The following is a 17,226-nucleotide window of genomic DNA, read 5'->3' on the forward strand; positions in this document are numbered from 1 at the left end:
AGTTGTTCCCCTGTGCTCAAGTTTCTGTGGAGTTGTTCCCCTGTGCTCAAGTTTCTGTGGAGTTGTTCCCCTGTGCTCAAGTTTCTGTGGAGTTGTTCCCCTGTGCTCACGTTTCTGAGGAGTTGCTCCCCTGTGCTCACGTTTCTGAGGAGTTGCTCCCCTGTGCTCACGTTTCTGAGGAGTTGCTCCCCTGTGCTCACGTTCTGAGGAGTTGCTCCCCTGTGCTCACGTTTCTGAGGAGTTGCTCCCTGTGCTCACGTTTCTGAGGAGTTGCTCCCTGTGCTCACGTTCTGAGGAGTTGCTCCCCTGTGCTCACGTTTCTGAGGAGTTGCTCCCCTGTGCTCACGTTTCTGAGGAGTTGCTCCCCTGTGCTCACGTTTCTGAGGAGTTGCTCCCCTGTGCTCACGTTTCTGAGGAGTTGCTCCCCTGTGCTCACGTTTCTGAGGAGTTGCTCCCTGTGCTCACGTTCTGAGGAGTTGCTCCCCTGTGCTCACGTTTCTGAGGAGTTGCTCCCTGTGCTCACGTTTCTGAGGAGTTGCTCCCTGTGCTCACGTTTCTGAGGAGTTGCTCCCTGTGCTCACGTTCCTGAGGAGTTGCTCCCCTGTGCTCACGTTTCTGAGGAGTTGCTCCCCTGTGCTCACGTTTCTGAGGAGTTGCTCCCCTGTGCTCACGTTTCTGAGGAGTTGCCCCCCTGTGCTCACGTTTCTGAGGAGTTGCTCCCCTGTGCTCACGTTTCTGAGGAGTTGCTCCCCTGTGCTCACGTTTCTGAGGAGTTGCTCCCCTGCGCTCACGTTCTGAGGAGTTGCTCCCCTGTGCTCACGTTCTGAGGAGTTGCTCCCTGTGCTCACGTTCTGAGGAGTTGCTCCCCTGTGCTCACGTTCTGAGGAGTTGCTCCCTGTGCTCACGTTTCTGAGGACTTGCTCCCCTGTGCTCACGTTTCTGAGGACTTGCTCCCTGTGCTCACGTTTCTGAGGAGTTGCTCCCCTGTGCTCACGTTTCTGAGGAGTTGCTCCCTGTGCTCACGTTTCTGAGGAGTTGCTCCCCTGTGCTCACGTTTCTGAGGAGTTGCTCCCCTGTGCTCACGTTTCTGAGGAGTTGCTCCCCTGTGCTCACGTTTCTGAGGAGTTGCTCCCCTGTGCTCACGTTTCTGAGGAGTTGCTCCCCTGTGCTCACGTTTCTGAGGAGTTGCTCCCTGTGCTCACGTTTCTGAGGAGTTGCTCCCCTGTGCTCACGTTTCTGAGGAGTTGCTCCCCTGTGCTCACGTTTCTGAGGAGTTGCTCCCCTGTGCTCACGTTTCTGAGGAGTTGCTCCCCTGTGCTCACGTTCTGAGGAGTTGCTCCCTGTGCTCACGTTTCTGAGGAGTTGCTCCCCTGTGCTCACGTTTCTGAGGAGTTGCTCCCCTGTGCTCACGTTTCTGAGGAGTTGTTCTAATAAGCCTGCTTTTGTCTGTAGACTGTCCCGCCCTCCCCCAAAGATACAAATGGTAGTAGAAGGGCTTCACCTACTAAGGCTACCCAAACTCCTCCTACTTAGGAGCCTCCTTTTCCTGACAAGCCAGGTGCTGTCTGGCTATCCTTGCCCTGTTGTTCTCGGTCGCATTCCACTTTCTCAGTCTCTTTTCTGTCTCTTCCTGTTTGGCTACAGATCACCCAAGATGCCTGGGCTCTTACCATAATTTCCCAAGGTTATTGTGTGGTTTGGAAATTTGCCAGGGTTATTGCATGGTTTGGAAATCCCTTCCCCTTTTCTGGGCATTTTTCAGCCACCTCAGGAGCAACTGCCCTTTTTTCCAGAGGCGTGTCATGGCTTGTTGGCTAAGGGAGCTATTCAGGAAGTTCCAGATGTGCTTCGTGTTTCACTGTTGCAGTCATTATATTTGGGTGATCTGCTGGCAGGTTGCCCTCAGTCGGCCTGAATTCCAAAGTCTTGGGTCCTGCGTCGATTGCTGTCTTCTCTTCCATGGTGTCAGGTCGTCAAGGGTATAAAACATGCAGCTGATGCCATTTTCTTCAGTCTTTCTTGCCGCGCAGTGCCCGAAGCAGAAGCATTTCGCAAGTGCCGGTAGTCAGACTACTGAAATATTCTAGTTTGAGTTTCAGAGCCGAAGTCTTCACTAAAGCTAAGTACCCTGTAAGGGAAACTTTTTTCTTGCTTTTTACCGATGTCAGAAAACGTTAATAATTGTATTACTTGTGGGAAGTAAATACCTCATAAGGATTTCCATTTATGCTGTATTCCTTCCCTAGGCCCTGATCACAATGTTCCTGGCTGTCGGTTTTGTGCTAGATTTAACCAACGCACTATTAAGCGTCAGTATATTTTTGCATCAAAGTATTTTGGAAACAGATTTAACTACCCAGAAATGTCGTCGGATAGCACTCCGATTACCGGAGTACATAAAAAACGTAAAGAAAAGGACAGAGAAAGGCAGTCGAGATCCAAAACCGACAAAGCTTCTCCTAAGCCAGTCACTGGTTCGCTGGTACTCAGTGAGGTGCTTTCGCAGCCCCTGATACCTGCTACCTTCGAGTCGCAGGCCTCTACCGACACCCATGTGGAGTCCGGCATGCCGCAAGATACTCAAGGTATTGGAACAACTGATGTATCTCCCTCAGATGGGTCCGGAGCCACTGAGCAGGCACTGACTTCTGAGGGTGTATTCAGACCTCAACATTTGTATATCAAACAGACGACAGCTGTAAAACCAAAGATAAAAGCAACTTCTAAAACTAAAAATTTAATGCATGAGCCACGTGCACAGGCCTCTATGCCTAAAAAACATATGATCAGAATGGCTGAAGACCTTGTTACCTTGATCAGGGGTACCCATCCCCCTCCAGATAAGAGGCCTAGGCAAGACACTGATTATGAATCTTTACATCAGGTTTCTATTTCTTCTGATTCCTCTTCTGATCAGGAATGATCTGTACCTCCCTATGAGGATTCTGTTGCTGAGGAGTCCATTCCATCTGCATCTCCTCCTGACATTTTTTCATTTGGAGAAACCTTGCATACTTTCAGGGAGCATTTTCACTGGGAGAGTCAAGACTTCTCAGAATCAAAAAAGAAGCTCAGGGATTTCCTTCTCCCTCAGCACAAGCCTTTAGCCATTCCCCGTTTTAGACATTGTGGATGATGTGTTTTCGGAGTCAGGTTTGACCCCTGACTCCTTACCTCCAGCTCCCAGTAAGCCTGACCGGTATTACAGGGTCTCTGACTCACATAAATTTTTATTTAGAAACCCTGCTGCTGACCCTGAAACTATTTCACAGGGTCCAATGGGAGTTAAGGCCTCAACAGCAAAAAATCCTACCCCTTCTGACAGAGATTCAAGGGCACTAGACAACTGGAGAAAAAAGGTTATACATCTGCAACCTTGGTAATCAGGGCCTTAAACTGTCGATTTCATATGCTTAAGTACCAACATGTTATGTGATTGCTGAAACAGAAAATGATGTTGATTTCAGAATGTGCAGAAAATAAAGAATTGCAGGAATTATTGCATGCAGCTGAACAAGTTGGAAAGCATACTTTGCAATGTGGTTTTGATTCCTTAGATGCCTCGTGCAGGGCTGCAGTTACTGGATCTGTGATTAGGAGGCATGTCTGGTTAAAGGAACAAAATTTGCCAGATCATGTTAAAGCTAAATTGCTGGATGCACCTTTACAACATGATTCTCTGTTTGGTATTAAGGCAGAAGAGGTTTTAAAGAAAATGGAAGACAAAGCTAAGTCTATGCAAACTGTTAAAGACTTCTTACAAGTGCAGCCACCCAGATTCAGTAGACACTGGCCTACAAAAAATTGGTCCTTTCCTGTGTCAGACAGAGCTAAAGGGGAAAATTCAGACGCCCTAAGAGTTCCAGATACCAGGCACAAGATTCATACACGTCTAAGCAATGGGGCACTTCCACCTCCAAATCTGGAGGAGATAAAGCGCAAACTTACAGAAAGCAATCCCAATGACTTCCTTCTGCCTACACCAAGCACTTATCTTTTGGCAGCATCCCTAGGGGGAAAATTAGCGCACTCTGCTCAAAATTGGCAGTTAATAACCCAGGACAAGTGGGTACTAAACATCTTATCACAGGGATACAGATTCCATTTCCATACTCTGCCAACGGCAAATGGTTGGCCAGATCTGCCAAAAAATCAATGGGCAGAGGCACAGAAACAGGTAACGTCCCTCATGGATATGGGGGCCATTCATACAGTACCAGAACAGGAAAAAGGACAAGGTTTTTACTCAAGACTGTTCTTGGTACCCAGAAAGGACAAGGCCTGGCGGCCAATACTGGATTTATCGATTCTGAACACATACCTGGACATTCCAAAATTCAAAATGCTGACTGCAGCAGCTTCTGCCCATGCTGGGCAAGAATGCTTGGCTGGCAACTTTAGACCTAAAAGAGGCATACCTGCATGTCCCAATAAGGCAATCGTGCAGAAGATACCTCAGATTAAAGGCTGGCTTAATGCATTACCAGTTCTCTGCACTGCCCTTTGGCTTATCTACTGTGCCCAGGGTCTTCACAAAGTGCCTGGCACCAGTAATTGCAATTTGCAGACAAAGAAGTATACAAATATATCTTTACTTGGACGACTGTCTCATTCAAGCAGAGAACAAGGACACTCTTCTTCGACACCTGGCATTTGTGAAAAGGCTGCTAACATGCCTAGGGTACACAATAAAAAGAAATCACAACTGGTACCCTCTCAACAGATAACATTCCTGGGTGCAAGCTTGGATGCAACTGCCCAGATGACTTACCTCACGCCAGACAAGCAAAGGCAACTGACTGCTTACTTCAAACTGATGGCAACAGAAAGCCAGTCTTCTGCAAGGCAAATTCTGCAAGCTGTGGGCTTCATGGCATCCTGCATCCTACTAATTCCATATGCAAGACTGCATATGAGGAAACTTCAATGGTACCTAAAAAGTTTATGGAGTCAACATTCACACAGTCTGGAAACAATGATTCCTCTCATTCCCTGCCTGCAACAGGAGTTTATATGGTGGGCAAAGGCATGTCATCAAAACATGGGACTGCCCTTCACTCTACCCCCTGCCAGCCAAACCTTAACAACAGACTCATCAGATTATGCCGGGGGGGCCCACATGGCAGGAAGATGCATTCAGGGCTTATGGACACCAAAACAAATGCATCTTCATATCAACCAGAAAGAGATGCTAGCTATTCAAAAATGCCCTAACAGCCTTCAAGGACTTACTTCATCCAGGACAAATACTGATAAAGATGGACAACACCACAGTCATGCGGTATATAAACAAGCAAGGGGGCACACACTCATACCCCCTTTGCAGATTAACCATGGCACTGTGGGACACAGCTTTGACCTACCAAATACATTTTCAAGCTCAATTCCTGCCAGGAGAACAAACCACTCTGGCAGATGATTTAAGCAGAAACCTTATGGATCCTCAGGAGTGGAAACTAAATCCACAAGTCTTCAGCATGATAGCAGAGAAATGGGGCAGCCCAGACATAGATCTATTCGCCTCTCCTCAAAATTATCAATTGAAAAGATTCTGCACAAGGACTTATCACAGACAAGCATGGAAAGTGGACGCCCTATCCTTCAGTTGGAAAAACGTATCAGTTTATACCTTTCCTCCTCTGCCTCTTCTACCCAAGGTTCTCTTAAAAGTCAGACAAGAGAAGCCAAAGACGATATTAATTGCCCCGGATTGGCCCCGCCAATACTGGTACCCAGTCTTAAGGAACTTGGCTCAATACCCAGCTTGGACCTTGCCTCAAAGACCACAACTACTGTCCCAGCAAAACAGTCAGATCCTGCACAATCAACTACAGACTCTGAACCTGGCAGCATGGCTAATTATGTAGTCATACAAACAACACCTCTCAGTAAAGCTGTGATGGATGTCATTTTGGAAGCCAGAAGGCCTAGTACTAAAAAATCTTATGCTGACAAATGGAGGAGATTCTGTGCTTGGAATCAAGCACAAGGAACTGATACAGCAGAAACAAATATTCCTCACATTACAATACTTAACTGAGATGCTTGACAAAGGCCTATCTTTCACATCGATCAAAATCCATGCCTCTGCCATTTCGGCTCTTTACAATACAGAGCCACCAATCTTTTCTCATCCTTTACTAAAGCAGTATCTTAGAGGAGCCAAAAATTTAAGGCCTCCTAGAAGTTCACCATTACCTGCATGGGACCTTAATTATGTGTTGGAAAAGCTCACCCTGCCTCCATTTGAACCAGCTGCTACCGCTTATCTAAAGTTATTATCATGGAAAACAGCTCTGCTACTAGCAATTACTTCAGCAAGAAGAGTTTCAGAGCTACAGGCCCTCATGGCTGTAGAGCCTTTTTATCATATTTTACCCAGACAGGGTGTCTCTGAGGACAAATCCTACTTTTATGCCTAAGGTGGTTTCCAGTGTGGCTCTTAACCAATCAATTCATCTGCCAACTTTTTATCCAAATCCACAGAACAAGGGGGAGAGATTTCTGCATTCCTTGGACGTACACAGACATCTAAGATCCTACTTGAGCAGGACAAAAGCTCTAAGAAAAACTGAGCAATTACTAGTGTCATATGCTGCAGGATCAGAAGGAAAGGCTGTTTCGAAGCAGACAATTTGAAAGTGGATAAGTCACTGCATCCGTTTCTGTTACATACACCATGGTAAACCTGTGCTCAAGGGCGTTAGGTCTCATTCCACCAGAGCTGCAGCTACTTCAGCAGCCTTTCTCAGAGGAGTACCAACCAAAGACATTCTAGAGGCTGCTACTTGGAGTTCTGTTCACACCTTTACAGATCATTACCATTTGCCTCACTACTCTAAGTCCAGGGCAGGCTTTGCCACTGCAGTGCTGCAGGGCCTTATAGCCGCACCTAATGCTGTTTAGCCCCAGCTTCCCAACCATAGCTTTGGGATTCTACCAAAATGTAATGACTGCAACAGTGAAACACGAAGAACATATTACAGTTGTGTACACTTACCATAAATGTAGATGTTAGAGTGTATTCACTGTTGCAGTCCAGGTTACCCTCCCACCATCCCCCTGTCATTCTGAAGTTTCTTTCCTTCTCTATCTTCTACAACCTATGTGGTGTATTTGCTTGTAGATGAAGGTAAAGTTTATATTGATGCATATATATTTATATAATTTTGCTACCTTTTGGGGGGCACCTGACATTGGGGGCAAGAAAAACTAAAGAAAATGGCGTCGGCTGCATGTTTTTTATACCCCTGATGACCTGACGTCATGGAAGAGAAGACAGCAACCGACGCAGGACCCAAGACTTTGGAATTCAGGCCGACTGAGGGCAACCTGCCAGCAGATTACCCAAATGTAATGACTGCAACAGTGAATACACTCTAACATCTACATTTATGGTAAGTGTACACAACTGTACTTTCCTCAAAGGGGGAAGGGGATTTATTCCAGAATGTTCTTCGTCCCCAGGAAAGAAGGCACCTTGAGACCCATTCTGGATATTTCTCAGCTGAACACCTTTTTGAGGGTCATCCTTTTGGATGCTGTCATTTCACACCTTGTTTCCTCTGCTACTTCTCTTCAGGCTTTCTTAATTTCCCTGGCTCTCAAGGATGCTTATCTGCACATTTCTATTTGTCCTGTTTTTAGGAAGTTTTTACATTTCTCTTTGACATTTTCAGTTCTTTGCTTTGCCCTTTGGCCTTCCTTCTGCCCCAAGGGTCTTCACCATATGACTCGTCCTGTGATTGCTTATTGCAGGTCAAGGAGGATACAGGTTTTTCCCTCCCTGGATGACCTTATTCAGGCCTCATTTCCGAAGATCTTACTTCAGCATCTACGCTTTGCCATTTCTCTCCTGTAAAGCCTGGGGTTTACCTAAAATTTCAAGAAGTCTTTCCTGACTTCTTTTCAGGATCACGTTTTTCTGGGATGCAGGATCCAGACTGTTCCAATGCTGGCATCTCTGCTTTCGCCCAAGGCGCCTTAACTCTCATTACTTTCTTTCAGTCCCCTCCTCCTCTGGCTTCAGTCAAAGCCAAAGAATTTCTGAGGGCTCTGGGTTTACATGGCTTCCACCATTCCTATGCTCACTCTTGCCAAGTTCCACATGAGAAAGCTCCATTGGTTTCTAAAGTCAGTTTAGCTTCAACATTCTCATCCTTTAGATTTTCTAATCCCTCTTCTTCCATGCCACAAGCTGAAACTTCAGTCCTAGATTCTTCAGTTGGCCCTCAACCGAGGGCTTCCTTTTCGGCCTCCGCTCTCCTCTGGAACCTTTACATAGATGCCTCTGACGTGAGATGGAAGGCCTTCTTCAACCCTCTGAAGGTGCATGGCCTTTGGTTGCTTCAAAAAAAGAAAGACCACATTAATATCAGAGATGAAAGCCCTCTTGCTGGCTTTTTATTTGCTCTTTCCTTCCAGGAGCTCTCAAGATTCTCACAGACAATACCACAGTAATGTGGTATGTCAACAAGCAAGGGGAGAAAGTCTTATCTCCTATGCAGGTTAGCCCTTTAGGTTTGGGAGGTAGCTATCCAGTGTCACATGACCTTTCAGGCAGTTTAAATTCCCTTAGATCAGAACGTAGTGGCAAATTCTCTGAGTAGGTCCATAACACAATCTCACAAGTGGATGCTTCACAGAGATGTGTTTCTGGACATTGTCCACCAGTGGGGTCCTTCTCGAGTAGATTTATTTGCCTCCCCTCTGAACAGACAGTTTCCTCTGTTTTGCGTCAACGCCCCATGCCTTCTGGTTTGGAAGGTGGGCACCCTCTCTTTCTTCGAAGGGAGTGTTTCCTTTATGCCTTCCCTCCCTGTCCTCTCATTCTTAAAGTCCTGATCAAGATAAAACAGGATGCTCCCAAAATCTTGCTGGTTACTCCCTTTTGGCCCAGACCGCATTTGTTCCCTCTCCTGCATCTTGCCAAGGGCAGTCATCACAAGATGTTCTTCGTGTTTCACTGTTGCAGTCATTACACTTGGGTTATCCTGCTGGCAGGCTACCCTCAGTCGGCCTGAATTCCAAAGTCTAGGTCCGGCGTCTGTTGTTGTCGCCTCTTCCCTGACGTCAGTGCGCCAGGGGTATAAAAGATGCAGCCGACACCATTTTCTTCAGTCTTTCTTGCCGCGCGGTGCCCAACGCATAAGCAGTTCGCAAGTGCCAGTTGGCCGAATCCTGAGAGTTTCGCGTTCGAATTTCAGATCTGAAGTCTTCATTAAAAGCCAAGTACCCCATTGGGGAAACTTTTTTCTTGCTTCAGACCGATGTCAGAAAAAGTTAATTGTATTTCTTGTGGGAAGCAAATACCTCATAAGGACTTTCATTCTTACTGTATTCCTTGCCTAGGCCCTGACCACGACGTTGCTAGTTGTCGGTTTTGTGCTAGATTTAACTAACGCACTATTAAGCGTCGGTACGATTTTGCATTACACTATTTTGGCAGAAGATTTAATTATATGATGTCGTCGGATAGCCATCCGACTACCGGAATTCCCAAGAAACGCAAAGAAAAAGAAAAGGGCAGGCATCCGAGGTCCAAAACTGACAACTAGGCTTCTTCTAAGCCAGTCGCCGGTTCTCAGTGAGGCGCATTCGCAGCCCCTGACGCCCGCTACTTTAGACCCGCAGGCCACTACCGACTCCCACGTGGAGTCGCCTAGGCCGCTGGAAGCTCAAGGTATTGGACCTTCGGAGACTTTTCCCTCAGATGGGTTAGAGCCGCTGAGCAGGAATCTGCTTCTGAGGGTGTTTTCAGACTAACTCAATTATACATTAAAACGACTTCAGCTTCAAAGGCAAAGACTAAAGCACCCTTAAAGACAAAGAAACAAGTACAACAGCCTCATGGACAGGCCTCCATGCCCAAAAAAACAGATGCTCAAAGTGGCCGAAGACTTAATTACTTTGATCAGGGGTTCCCATCCCCCTCCTGATAAAAGGCCTAGGCAAGAGACAGAATATGAATTTTCAGATCAGGTTTCCATTTCATCTGATTCCTCTTCTGATTCTTCCTCCCTATGAGGATTCTGATGCTGAAGAAGCTATCCATTCAGCCTCTCCTCCTGAGGATTACTCTTTTGGGGAAATCTTGCATACCATGAGGGAGCATTTCCACTGGGAGAGCCAAGATTTTTCAGAATCTAAGAAAAGGCTCAGAGACTTCCTCTTACTACCACAACACAGGCCCCTAGCTGTGTTCCACCTGTGTTAGACATTGTTGATTTATTTTCAGAGTCCAGTCTGACCCCTGACTCCTTAACTCCAGCTCCTGTTAAGCCGGACAGGTACTACAGGGTTCCTGACTCTCATAAATTCCTTTTCAAAAACCCTGCTGCTGACCCAGAAAACATCTCTCAGGGTACCAAAGGGGTCAAGGCTTCCGCTACAAAAAACTCTACCCCCTCTGACAGGGATTCTAGGGCATTGGACAGATGGGGAAAAAAGATTTACACTTCCGCTACCTTGGCTATAAGGGCTTTAAATTGTCAGATTCATATGCTCAAATATCAGCAATATATTATGTCACTGCTTAAACAGAAAATGTTGACAAATTCTGAATGTGCAGAAAACAAAGAAATGCAGGATTTATTGCATGCAGCTGAACAATTTGGAAAGTATACTTTGCAATGTGGTTTTGATTCTTTGGAGGCCTCCTGCAGAGCTGCTGTTACGGGTTCTGTCATCAGGAGGCATGCTTGGTTAAAGGAACAAAGTCTGCCTGATCATGTCAAAGCAAAATTATTAGATGCTCCACTGCAGCATGATACTTTGTTTGGTGTTAAAGAAAATGGAGGACAAAGCTAAATCTATGCAAACGGTTAAGGATTTCTTACAGGTTCAGCCTCCAAGATTTAGCAGACACTGGCCTACAAAGAACTGGTCCTTTCCAGTGTCAGACAGACCACAAAGGGCAGATACAGATGCCCAAGAGGCAGATCCCAGCCCCATGGTTCGTACAGGTCTAAACAATGGGGTGCTTCTACCTCCAAAAGTGGGGAAGACAAATCACAGCCATACAGGAAACCGTCCCAATGACTACCCCCCTGCCTGCACCAATCACTTGTCTTCTGGCAGCACCTTTAGGGGGAAAACTAGCACTTTTTTCTCAAAACTGGCACATAATAACCCAGGATAAGTGGTCCTAGACATAGTGTTACAAGGCTACAAGTTTCACTTCCATACCCTGCCAAGGACAAACGGTTGGCCAGACCTGCCAAAACATCAATGGGCAGAGGCATAAAAGCAAGTCTCATCTCTCATGGACATGAGGGCCATTCAACAAGTATCAGAGCAAGAGCAGGGACAAGGATTTTATTCAAGACTGTTCTTGGTACCAAGAAAGGACAAGACCTGGAGACCAATACTGGACCTATCTATTCTAAACACATTTCTGGATATACCAAAATTCAAAATGTTGACTCTACAGCAACTTCTGCCTATGCTGGGCAAGAAGGCTTGGCTTATGACTTTAGACCTAAAAGAGGCATACCTGCATGTCCCAATCAGACAAACATGCAGAAGATACCTCAGATTCAAAGCTGGCTCAATGCACTACCAATTCTCTGCACTGCCCTTTGGCTTATCTACTGCTCCCAGGGTCTTCACAAAGTGCCTGGCACCAGTAATTGCATTCTGCAGACAAAGAGGAATACAAATATGTCCTTACTTGGATGACTGCCTCATTCAAGCAGAGAACAAGGACATTCTACTACAGCATCTGGCGTTTGTAAAGAGATTTCTAACAGGCCTAGGGTACACAGTCAACGAAAAGAAATCAAAACTAGTACCCTCTCAAGAGATAATATTCCTGGGTGCAAGCTTAAATACAACTGCCCCAGATGGCTTACCTCACGCCATACAAAGGCAACTGACTACCTGTTTCAACCTGTTTGCAACAAAGGCCCAGTTATCTACAAGAAAAATTCTGCAGGCTTTGGGCTTCATGGCATCCTGCATTCTACTAATTCCATATGCGAGACTGCATATGAGGAAACTTCAATGGTGCCTAAAAAGTGTTTGGACTCAGCATTGCCACAGCCTGGAAACAATAATTGCCCTCATTCCCTGCCTGCAACAGGAGTTTCGTTGGTGGGCGAACGCTTCTCACCAGAACAAGGGACATCCATTCACTTTACCCCCAGCCAGGCAGACATTAACAACGGATGCATCAGATTATGCCTGGGGGACCCACATGGCAGGAAGATGTATTCAAGGCACATGGTCCGCAAACCAAATGCATCTACATATCAATCAAAAAGAGATGCTAGCTGTTCAGAATGCCGTGACAGCCTTCAAGGACCTACTTCATCCGGGACAACTACTGATAAAGACAGACAACACCACGGTCATGTGGTATATAAACAGGCAGGGAGGCACTCATTCTTACCCCCTTTGCAGACTAGCCATGACTTTGTGGGACACAGCATTGACTTACCAAGTACATCTGCAGGCACAATTCTTGCCAGGAAAGATAAACACTCTGGCAGACAAACTAAGCAGAAACCTCATGGATCCCCACGAGTGGAAATTGGATCCACAAGTCTTCAGCATGATAACAAGGAAATGGGGATGCCCGGATATAGATCTATTTGCCTCTCCTCACAACTACCAACTAAAAAGATTCTGCACAAGGACGATCACAGACAAGCATGGAAAGTGGATGCCCTATCTTTCAGCTGGAAAAGCTTAGCAGTATATGCCTTTCCTCCACTGCCTCTCCTCCCCAAGGTACTCCTAAAGGTCAGACAAGAGAAGCAAAAGATGATACTGATTGCCCCAGACTGGCCCCGCCAACACTGGTACCTAATCCTAAGGAACTTGTCTCAATGCCCGGCTTGGATCTTGCCTCAAATACCTCATCTACTATCCCAACAAAACAATCCAATCCTGCACAGCCAACTAAAGACCTTAAATCTGGCAGCATGGCGGATAATGTAGTGATACAAAACGTGCCTCTCACTAAAGCTGTAATGGATGTCATTTTGGAGGCCAGAAGGCGTAGTACCAGAAAATCTTACGCTGGAAAATGGAAGAGATTCTGTCCTTGGAACTAGGCACAAGGAATTGACACAGCTGTACCAGATATTCCTCAGATTTTGCAATACTTAACAGATGCTGGACAAAGGCCTATCCTTTTCATCAATTAAAATTCGTGCCTCTGCCTTTTCTGCTCATTACAATACAGAGCCATCATTCTTTTCTCATCCCTTGTTAAGGCAGTACCTCAGAGGAGCCAAAAACTTAAGGCCTCCAAGGAGATCACCAATACCTGCATGGGACCTCAATTATGTTTTGGAAAAACTCACCCTGCCTCCTTTTGAGCCAGCCGCTACAGCTGATGTAATGTTTTTATCTTGGAAAACAGCTCTGCTCCTAGCAATAACCTCTGCAAGACGAGTCTCAGAGCTACAGGCACTCATGGCTGTGGAACCTTTTATCATTTTTTTATCCAGATAGGGTTTCTCTGAGGACAAACCCGACATTTATGCCTAAGGTAGTGTCCAGTGTGGCCCTTAACCAAACTATTCATCTGCCTACATTTTATCCAAACCCACAGAATAAGGGGGAGAGAATTCTGCATTCTTTGGACATAGACAGCTACACTTCTACTTGAACAGAACCAAAGCTTTCAGAAAGACAGAGCAACTACTAGTGACATATGCTGCAGGAACAAAAGGAAAGGCTATCTCAATGCATACTATTTCAAAGTGGATAGGCCACTGCATTCGTTTCTGCTTTTCACAACATGGCAATCCAGTGCCTAAGGGCATTAGGCCACATTCAACCAGAGCAGCAGCCACTTCAGCAGCCTTCCTCAGGGGCGTACCAACCAAAGACATTTTAGAGGCTGCTACCTGGAGTTCAGTGCACACCTTTACAAAGCACTATCATTTACCACTCTACTCTAAATCCAGGACAGGCTTTGTCACTGCAGTTCTGCAGGGCCTCATAGCCACTCCTAATGCTATTTAGCTCCAGCCTCCCAACCTTAGCTTTGGAATTCAACCCAAGTGTAATGACTGCAACAGTGAAACACAAAGAACATAGTACAGTTGTGTACACTTACAATAAATGTAGATGTTAGAGTGTATTCACTGTTGCAGTCCAGGTTACCCACCCACCATCCCCCATATCTTTGCTGCAACTTACCTGCTCTTCTCTAACCTATACAACCTATGTGATGTATTGGCTTGTAGATAAAGGTATTATATATTTTGGAGCATGCATATTTTATTGGAATTTTTTAGCCTAGCCTTTTGGGGGCACCTGACATCTGGGGCAGGAAAAACTGAAGAAAATGGCGTCTGCTGCATCTTTTATACCCCTGGCGCACTGACGTCAGGGAAGAGGCGACAGCAACCGATGCCAGACCTAGACTCTGGAATTCAGGCCGACTGAGGGTAGCCTGCCAGCAGGATAACCTAAGTGTAATGACTGCAACAGTGAATGCACTCAAACATCTACATTTATGGTAAGTGTACACAACTGTACTTTATCTCACAGGGTGGACTTGCTCACACAAGACAAGGGATCTCTCATCTATCCTCTCCTGTCTTCTGCTGACATTGTGCATGATTGGATTTTGATTCCACATTTGACACCTTTTTCCTGAGGACACGCATATGACCCTGCAGGATGCCAGGAAACCCAGTACTAGGAAATCATATTTATCCAAATGGAAGAGGTTTTCTGTTTGGTGTCTTTCTCGTAAGCTGGATCCACTTGCGATGGATGTTTCTTTGGTTCCCTCTTATCTGTGTGAATTGTTCAGTGCTGGGTTGGCTTATTCTTCTGTTAAGTCCCACTTATATATGCTTGTCTGCCTTTATCCAATCCTTTAGCTTCTAGATTTGCGTCTAAACAATTCCTTAAAGGTGTCCTTCATATTAGGCCTCCCATGAAGCCTGTTCCTTCTCCCTGGGATCTTAATTTTGTTGTGAAAAAATTGACTGGCTCTTTTTGAGCCTTCAGCTTCCTTGCATCATTGCTCTTTGAAGACAGTACTTTTGTTAGCCCTTACTTCTGCCAGAAGGATGTCTGAGCTTCAAGCCCTTATGGTTTGTACTTTTTTGGTGTTTCATAAGGACAGGGTGTCCTTGCATAATAATCCTCCTTTTATACCCAAAGTGGTGAATGAGTTGTCATCTCCAGAACTAGAGCTGGTTTTGCTAGGGTCATCCTTCATGGTTTCCCAGAGGGTTCTGCTGGTCTTTCTCTCATGTTTCTTCCTGAGCTTTGACACGCTCCCTAATGTAATGAATACTGCAACAGTGAAATGGACGGACGTAGTGCCATTGTGTCAAATCTTACCATAACAGTAGACATTCTTCTCTTTACTGTTGCAGTAATCACTCCCCCCTTTATGCCCTATATTTTGCGAGGTGCATACAGGTGATGTATGGTGTACCTTAAAGCAACCTAAGGATGTTTTGTTTCACTGTTGCAGTCCTGACTTGTGGGATTTCCTGCTTTGGAAGCCCTTGACCTTCCCACCTACCAGAGTAAAAAATCTCCCTCCTCCTAAGGCTGGCAGACATACTATCCTGACTTCTGTACACTAGGGTGTAAAGGGAGCCAGACGACGCCCTGTCATCAGTCTATTCTTGCCGTCTGAGCCCAAAGCAGTGTTTCAGCATGTCATTCGGTCCGTAAAGCTAAGTAACCTGTGGAGAACTTTTTTTTTTCTTCTTGTTTTAACCTGCGTCAGGTAAGGTTAACAGTTGTCTCTGCTATGGTAAATAAACAACCACACTAAGACTTTCATACTTTGCGTCACCTGCCTAGGCCTGGATCACAATGTTCCTAATTGCCATTTTTGCACCTGTTTCAATTCTAGGACTATCAGGCATAGGGCCAAAATGTTAGCTAGGCATCTTAGTTTGCCATCTACCTCACATCATCCAGTGGCATCTGCCGGTAGTCCAGAGGTTGAGCTTCCTAAGCATACCTCTCAAACATTCCGAATTCCTCAGTGTTTACTGGTTTTGGGGCAAAATAATGGGGGTGCCACAAATTCCTGAGTGGCCCCTTTATTTCCCAATTTTTTTTTCCTTTTTCTAAGAGAGTTCAATTTTAAATTTATTGCTGATGTCACCACGTATCGCCAGCGATTTGAATAGCAGTTCAGCACAGCAGCGAGGGAGCAACTTGTTACAATTCAAACCAACTAAAAATCCAGTACCACTAAGCACGTTCAGGGAACCAGGCTTTCCCCAGAAACTAAATTACAGTAGGTGGTAATATTTTAAACAGGCTATTTTATTACAAAAAAATAAAAATTACAAAGTTAAACTTATGCCAAGTGCCAGCTTCTGATTGAGTTTTCTGACTGCTCTGCAGCCCACCCAGCGCTCACACATGTCCACATTTCCGGATGAGAAAAGAGAAAATTTATTTCTCCAGTGGCTCGATCTCCAGTTCCAGGTAAGTACAAAAAGAAATAGTATGTTGTAAAATATTGCCTATGCTTATGCCTATTAGAAACTGTCTGAGACTGTCTGCTGGATGTGCACGCACTGATTTTGCTACATCGTTCTGTACATCCTTTTACAAAGGAAGGCTGTAAAAGGTCAGCTCAGCCTGTACTATATAGGGCTTGGCACTTAGCAGACTTAGTGGCTTGAGCTTTATTTATGAAAGAAAACGCGTCTTGAATTTGTTTATATTTTGTAAGCTGTGTATCTCTAGTTCCTTTCGGTGCAGTCACGATTTCTTAAAGCAGTGCCATTACTTTTTGACGTTTCTCATACAGAGATAAGTTGAGAGGTGTAATACCTCTCATAATGTAGAACAGTTGGACAAATGTGGAACACAACAATGAATGCATAAAAAAGCCTTCTGTACTGCGAGCAACTGTATTTAAAAGACTCAAAATGTGGATTTCTCCACATAATGAAATACACAAGAGAAATCTGGGGCAGTTTTTAAATATTGGATTTATTAAACAAATATGATCCTTTCTTATTCACTTTCCCACAACTTGTTTTGTTTATTCCTCTAGTTGAGCATGAAACATGAACAGGCAGTGTATTTTTTGTAGTTTACACACCTACTTGTACCTTGTTTAATAAACCGATTTGCATCCGTCCTTGTACTCTGCATAAACATTTCTACAATTCGTTGACTTATTTTGCTTACTACTAGTTCCAGTTTTTGGAGAAGAAAGCCAAGTCGGGCACAAAAAAAGCTTTTCGGTGTCTCCTAGTGCTCATTATATTATTG

Source organism: Protopterus annectens, chromosome 15.part0, assembly GCF_019279795.1.
Source record: "Protopterus annectens isolate FY-2018-M chromosome 15.part0, PAN1.0, whole genome shotgun sequence".
NCBI lineage: Eukaryota > Metazoa > Chordata > Ceratodontiformes > Protopteridae > Protopterus > Protopterus annectens.